Source organism: Gallus gallus, chromosome 28, assembly GCF_016699485.2.
Source record: "Gallus gallus isolate bGalGal1 chromosome 28, bGalGal1.mat.broiler.GRCg7b, whole genome shotgun sequence".
NCBI lineage: Eukaryota > Metazoa > Chordata > Aves > Galliformes > Phasianidae > Gallus > Gallus gallus.
The window spans coordinates 613551-620229 of NC_052559.1; the positions used below are offsets into that span (position 1 = coordinate 613551).

General features: G+C 44.3%; 1 long non-coding RNA gene across 2 annotated transcripts in view; it reads left to right on the top strand.

Annotated features, from left to right (window-relative positions):
- LOC100859213 overlaps positions 1 to 6400 on the top strand; it is a 47634-nt gene extending 41234 nt beyond the window's left edge. For both annotated transcript variants that reach the window (XR_006932225.1, XR_006932226.1), the window contains one exon: positions 4 to 6400. This is a non-coding gene — a long non-coding RNA (uncharacterized LOC100859213). The remainder of the gene's footprint in view (positions 1 to 3) is intronic.
- Positions 6401 to 6679: the final 279 nt, after the last annotated feature.

The window sequence follows — 6679 nt, forward strand, 5'->3', positions numbered from 1 at the left end:
CAGGGAAGACTGTCCCGAGGCCTGTCTACTTTCCTTGGGCTGAGCTTAGAGAATTGGGAAGAGTGTCCAAGACATCCCCGTCCCCATCCTCATGAAGAGTGCAGAAGGTTTGCTCACCACTGCTGCCTCTGCCCAGATGTGCTCTTACCAGATGTGTGCCTACACCAGGATCCTATGGAGAGTCTGTGACAGCAAGGGCATAGAAACACATGCTCACACCTTTCCAATCAGCACCAGGTTAGAGTGAGAAGGCAGTGAAGAACAGCACTTTTGTGTAAGCTGTGTGGATATTTTAGGCTGATGGGAGCAGAGGACTGAGAAAGGAAAGAGGAAACTTCCCTTGCATCATGGTCTCCTTGCATCATGGCTACTCTGGAAAGCAGCTGAAATGCGGATTAAATGCAGAAGTCATCCAGTCACCAGGAAAATACATGAACCCTGGCTGTAAGACGAATTTACAACTCTACTCATTGCTATGCCATTGACTCATTTCTTCTGTTTCCCTTGGGTCTCCTGTCTGTGGCTAAGATCTCTCGGAAGAAGCTATCTGCCCATATGCGATGCAATATATCCTCATCTCCAGATGCATCTTGTAATAGTGACAGTGTGGGCAGCAGCCAGGCCCAGTCTGTGTGTGCTCTGGAAGGCTTTCACAGAGGAAAACAAAAGGGATCTCAGTTTACAGTAAGACAGATCCTTCCAAGCCCTCCGAAAAGAAAGCCAGTGCTCTTTGTTGTACAGTGCTACTCAGAGGATGCAAAACTAAGTGAAATGTCTGTGTCTTCCTCTCCAAGCTCTGAGCAAACTACATGAAATGGAGAGCTTATACCCTGATGACCTTCACGCTTCTTGCTCTCAGCTAGGTATGTTTAACTGCATAGCTGCTGCCTTCAGGTGTTATTGCAAGAATGCAATACAGGCATGCAACAGATGGTGATGTTTTCCTGCAGGAAATAGTGTTTCTGCAGCAGACTTAACTTCCATCTGTGGTCTTGTGGAACGGCGTAGCTCATTAGCTTTCACTGAGGTGGGCTCTTGGACATGGCTCTGACATGAATGATTCTGCAGCTGCCTGGAAAAGCTCTGTTTATTGCTACTGCCATCCTGACGACTTCCTTTAGAAGTATCTCATTATTTCACCCATATCTGTAGCTACACCCCACTCCAAAAAATGGCTCCAGCAGTGCATCGCCCTTCTTTGATCTTTGTGCACATCTCAAGAAAGCTGTGGATGTAGCAGTTGTTCGGTACCTACTCAGAAGAGTGGAACAGCCTACTGGGGGGGAGAAGTGATAGCAGGAATCAGAAGCCTTTTCCTATGTAATTTATATTTCACTGTCTGGATTTTTCCTTAAGAAAACATTCATTCTAAACTTAACTCTGATGTGCAGACTCCTAGATCCATCTCTCTGCTATTCTTGGTTCTCTTCTAATGAACTTACCCAAAAGTTAACTCACAGAGATGCTTGCTTTTGGGTGCATTCATTTCCCAAAGTTGTTCTGTGCACTCATCGTTTGAGAGAAATGCAAAACTACATCACATTATAAGAATGGAATGATCAAAGTGATGTCCTAGCAGAACTAAAATCAACTCAGTCTATTTCCTGGGTGGTGAAGAGAAAAAGAAATGAATGTAAAAATGTGAAAGATATTGGGTTTAGAAGATGTGTGGCCCTGGTGGGGGGCAACCACTGGTGAGGTTGGGGGGGCTTTAAGTTCCCAGCCAACCATTCTGTGATGCTGTGCTTTACGAGAGCTGGGTCATACCTGCATGGCTGCATTCTGAGAGCTTCCAATCTGGGAAACTCAGGTGGTGGAAAAACTTTCCAGATTGAACTCCAGAATCAGCGATGGGATTTCCCCCCATGTGACTTTCCAATACTCGTGTAAATGTCAGGCTGTGCTTTAACTGTGTCCAAAAATGATCTGCCTTTAACCTCGGTTTTAATTCAAGCTAATTTTAACAAATGCCAACACTTCCCATTGCTGTGGAGGTGGCTGTCCTTGGGCATCCAGGCCATACTCACAGGGTGCTCAGCCATGATCCAGTTCTGAAGGATACCTCGCAGTGGGAACAGCAAGCAGCTCCATGAAACTGCCCCAGCTGAGATGGGAGATGGTAATACAGAGTGCCTACATGGTACAAGTATCTTCCAGTGCTGAACATTACTCAAGAACTGGGCTTTCTCTCTATAAGAGCCTTACTTCTCTGTATCTCAGTTAACTGTATTCTTATTTTAATTACTCCCACTCACAGAAGTTGACCCTCCTGTACCTTAGTTCCCCTGCCTTCTTGAGACACTTCTAACAACTGAAATCCCATGTTCTACTTTCTAGATCCCTAAGTCAGAAGCTGTTTTGAGAAGTGAATTACACACTGTTGTGACCAATCCAGTGCTTTCACCCTTACATTCCATTAGGACTCCAAAACTATCTACTGCTGCCTAATTATTGCTGATCACTTTTCCCTCTTGTTTCCAAACTCTTCTACTGAAATGTCACCTTAATCTGGATCCTCATCTTTGCCCCTGCAAAAAAGGCTTTTGTCGTGGGAGCCTTCCCACGAAGGTCCAGCAGCTATTTGGCAAGCTTTCCATTGCAGTGTTTGAACAAAGATTTACTCTTCGTGTCATGTCAGTAATAAGCTTCTTCTTGGTATTTTCTTTTGCCATCCCATATTGTAATTGTATGTAGAACGTGTCAGAGCATATTGTCTGCTTCTTTGTTGCTTCATAATCTTTTTTAATTCTTTGGGATTGCTCTATTTACTCAGGCATTTAATATGTCCCTCTAAACAACCTATGATTTATTTACCAGCATTTATACACACAGCTGCTTCATTTCATTTCATTTCATTTCATTTCATTTCATTTCATTTCATTTCATCAACAGAGGTCTCGCTTTTTCCCCACTTAAAACTCGAGTGCTCTTGTGGTGGATTTTCCTTCTTTTGGCAGATTATTAGGTTTAAATATGTCACAAGCATTTACAGAGTGGCTTGCTTTCTCCAGTGGTTCTCATCTCATATCCTCTTAGACTATTGGCTTTAACAACCAGTTTACCCATTGCCTCTAACAAACATTTGGCTGTGGGGATTCTAACATCCTTTTCTAGCTGAAAGCAGCTGGTAAGAGATCATGTGCTGGAATGTGGACACAACTAGGCATTGATTTTGAATCTTCAAGCCAGAGGACTTCAACTTTTGCAAGTGCTCAATGGTTCCTGCACTCAGTGGTACCTGCACTGAGTCCTGATCTTGCCTCATCACTGCTGACTGTTTTGAGAGCCCGCTGACATCCTAAAATATGACAGTGGTACACATAACCTTGAGAAAATCAGCAAATAAAGTGTTAAAGACAGAACTTTCTTCTTTCTGTGAATGGCGTTCAGCTTTTTCTTCACTTCCCTAGGACAGAAGTTTTGCTCTTTAATAATCTAAGATCTTTTTTTCCCCAACTTTGGAATGCAACTGTATTTAAAACAAACAAACAAACAAAAATCATAATTAATATATAAGATGGTAAATGGCAGCCCTTTACAGTCTATTCAACTATGTAGTATTAATAGTGTCATTCCATAACTGTCTGGATATTCTGATCCACTCCTCATCAAATCACAGCCTTGTGAAGGATACCATACGCCGCTTTCTTTACCTTTCAGTTCAAAAAGTTACAGTTCAGGTTATGTTAACTCTATACTATCAGAAATAATGGAAAACAAAAACTTAGAAAAAGCCTGGAGCATGGCAGCTCCACTGTCTTATGGCGATGTGGCTCCACTGTCCTATGTCCATGGAGTTGCTAATACTTCTGCACTGCTCTGAGACCTCTGCCCAAGTTCATAGAATGAGCATACGAAGCTTGTCCAGGGCCTTTGAAATACACATTATTTCCTGTCACATCCTGTGACTCAGTCCTGAATTTTTTATCTGAAGAATAAAAACACGCTATAACAGTTTGCTTTTAATTTGTAGCCTGCAGCTGTCGGAACATTTATTTATATCAGGGATTTTTGTAGAGAACTATTAAAAATAAGAGCAGGTTTTCTTGAAATTGACTTTTTATATGAAGGAGTTAATGAATGTGTTTTGTTCTGATCATTGTATGTGAAATGTATTCTGGCTGCCTGGAGATCTCTGAAAAAAGAAGAAAAGTAAATACCTGATTGTTCAGAAAGTGACCCCATTATCACACCATGTGCCTGTTTTGTAATGGCAGTAACATCAGAAGAGGAATCATAATTCAGGACAAACTGTCCAAAATACAGAGCATAAAATCCACCACTGAAGTCCCTCTTCTGAGTGATATTTCAGGTGAAGACGCCACCCCTTGCTATCTTTCACAACAAGTATTTTGTAGGAACACAAATTCTTTATGATGAGAACTTATCCCCTGCTGAGCTGTGGGCTTTGTGATGGAGCAGTATAGAAGTCTTAACATTTTGAGTGTATGGGAACATGTCCCACTGATCAAACCATTGATGTCTGATGCAGTGTGATGTGATCTTGGCAACTCTCCTGTCCATAGTCAGAAGGAATGTTCATTTTCAGGAAAAAAAAAATACAACAAAAACCAACACAGTGCTGGCAGGCTCTGCTGCCCTGACGTTGGCTGAATGCTGTGTATGTGCACTCATGATGGCACAACACTCTGCCTGTAGAGTCCTACCAGGGAAGGATTCTTCACCTTTGTTTCTCTCCATGGAGATAGACCCAAAGGCATAGGAAAAAAGTAAATAAGTCATCAGATAAACCAAGAAAATGGCAGAGCTGCTGGCACGGAGCTCCTGTCATCTGGGATTGGTCATCTCTCCACTGGTCAGAGAAGGAGCATGAAATAGAAATGCCTAGAGTGCATACAGGTGATGATCATGACTCTTTCCCACTACCTGTGCACTAGAGAGGACTCAGGCAGTTAAGGCAATCAAATGCAGAAAAGGAAAATAATAAACAGGAGCACACTGTGTGAAATTCAGCCTGCTTATCTGTGAGATCCGTGCATCTGCCAGTCTCCCAAGACAGCCTAAAGAGCTCCGGTACAAATCTGCAGTTCAGTGCACCATGTTCAGCAGTGCCTGGGCTACAACCTCCACCAGCTGGTTGTCTGTGAATGCTGTGGCACCAGCCCACATCACTCATCTTACAGCTGCAGAAAGAGCTCAAGGCTTGTGTTTGCACCCAGTGGCTGCACCACTCCCCCAACCATCTGGTGAGGCTGGATTGGCCCGACAATTGCTGGGCATGGTTGCCTACATCCAGTTGGCGTAAGTGGCTCTATGGAAGGGACATCAATTTGCTCAGTGAGCAGTGCACTGTTTCTGGCTCCTGGCCCATGCTGTGTCTGGAACAGGGCTTGATTTGCCTCTGAATAACAGCACACAGGGTCAGAGACAAAATGAATTTATCGTCCTCTGTAAGAAAGTGAGTAAAGAAAGTGGGGAAAGGAAAAACTGTGGGGATGTTTGGCACGAGGCTGCTGAGCCTTGGCAGTTGGCTTGGGCTGCGCTGGGAAGAGGCGTGGGACCAATGGAGTCAGCGTGGGGAGCAGAGTGGTGGGTGGGCTCTGAGGGCCAGGAGGGGAAATGAAAGCGGAGAATGTATGCAAAGAAAGAGGTTTGTTTTCTGCCAACACTGCTACCTGCGAAGGTCCATCCTGAAGTGCCATTGCTACCAGCGGTGTGCGGCACAACTGAGCACAGCCATCAGATGGACGAGACGTGGGGGGGAGAAGCGGAACACATTTCCTGGCAGCTCAGCAGAGCACCTCAAACAATCGCTGGGACTGGAAGAGCTGAGCAGACACCGCTGGCACACGGCATTACAATGGGTCCCTGTTCTGCTCGGCCCCGTCAGCAGGCAGGGAGGCCTGAGCTCTCCAGCTCTCCTTTATTTGGTAAAACTTAATGGGATTTCATTCCCGGCTTGTTCCAAAAAAACTGCTTGCAATTTTCCTTCCCAGATTATCCCCTCCTCCAAAACAAAGAACTCCTTGTGCATTTGGAGAGTCCAAGGGAGGGGCTGTGCTGAGCCTGCACTTTCAACTAGGAAGACCCCAGAGCTGTATGGACAGAAGGACAGACCCGTACTGATATTCCCAGCCCACCACATTGTCCTCTCTCTGCAGCGTCCTGTTACTTTCGGGAGTGCACTGTCAAATCTGCAGCTGCTCATCCCTGCTATTTTCACAGAATATTGTAAGAGAAGGGCTGCTGAAGCATTCTGGCCATGCTGCAGATTGCAGAGCTGTGGAGTGGCAGTGACCAGCAGAGGGTGAACTTGTGATGCTCTTTCCTGAAACCAAACCTTTCTCTGACTTAAAGTACCCTCATTTGGCCTTCAGTTTTGCTGAATGATACAGCTACAAATGAAAAAAAAAAAAAGTGCAGAATTCCATCTGATAAGTAAAGTTAACATGCTGGGAAATATGCTTGGCTGCTTCTAACTAGGTCCACTAATACTGCACAGTGGAGGGACCAAAGAAAACAGAAGAAAACATGGAATAAGCTTTATAAAACAGAGGATCTTGACACCAAGACTAGATGTCTTCTTAAAAATCTGTTTATTCCCAGCCACAAAGGGCTGAGCTTCATCATGGAGTGAAGTTTCCTTCCAACACAAGGCTTAGATAAAGCAAGTATGATGGCAACTTCTGACTGGGTGGGAAGGGAGAAAGAAGAAAGG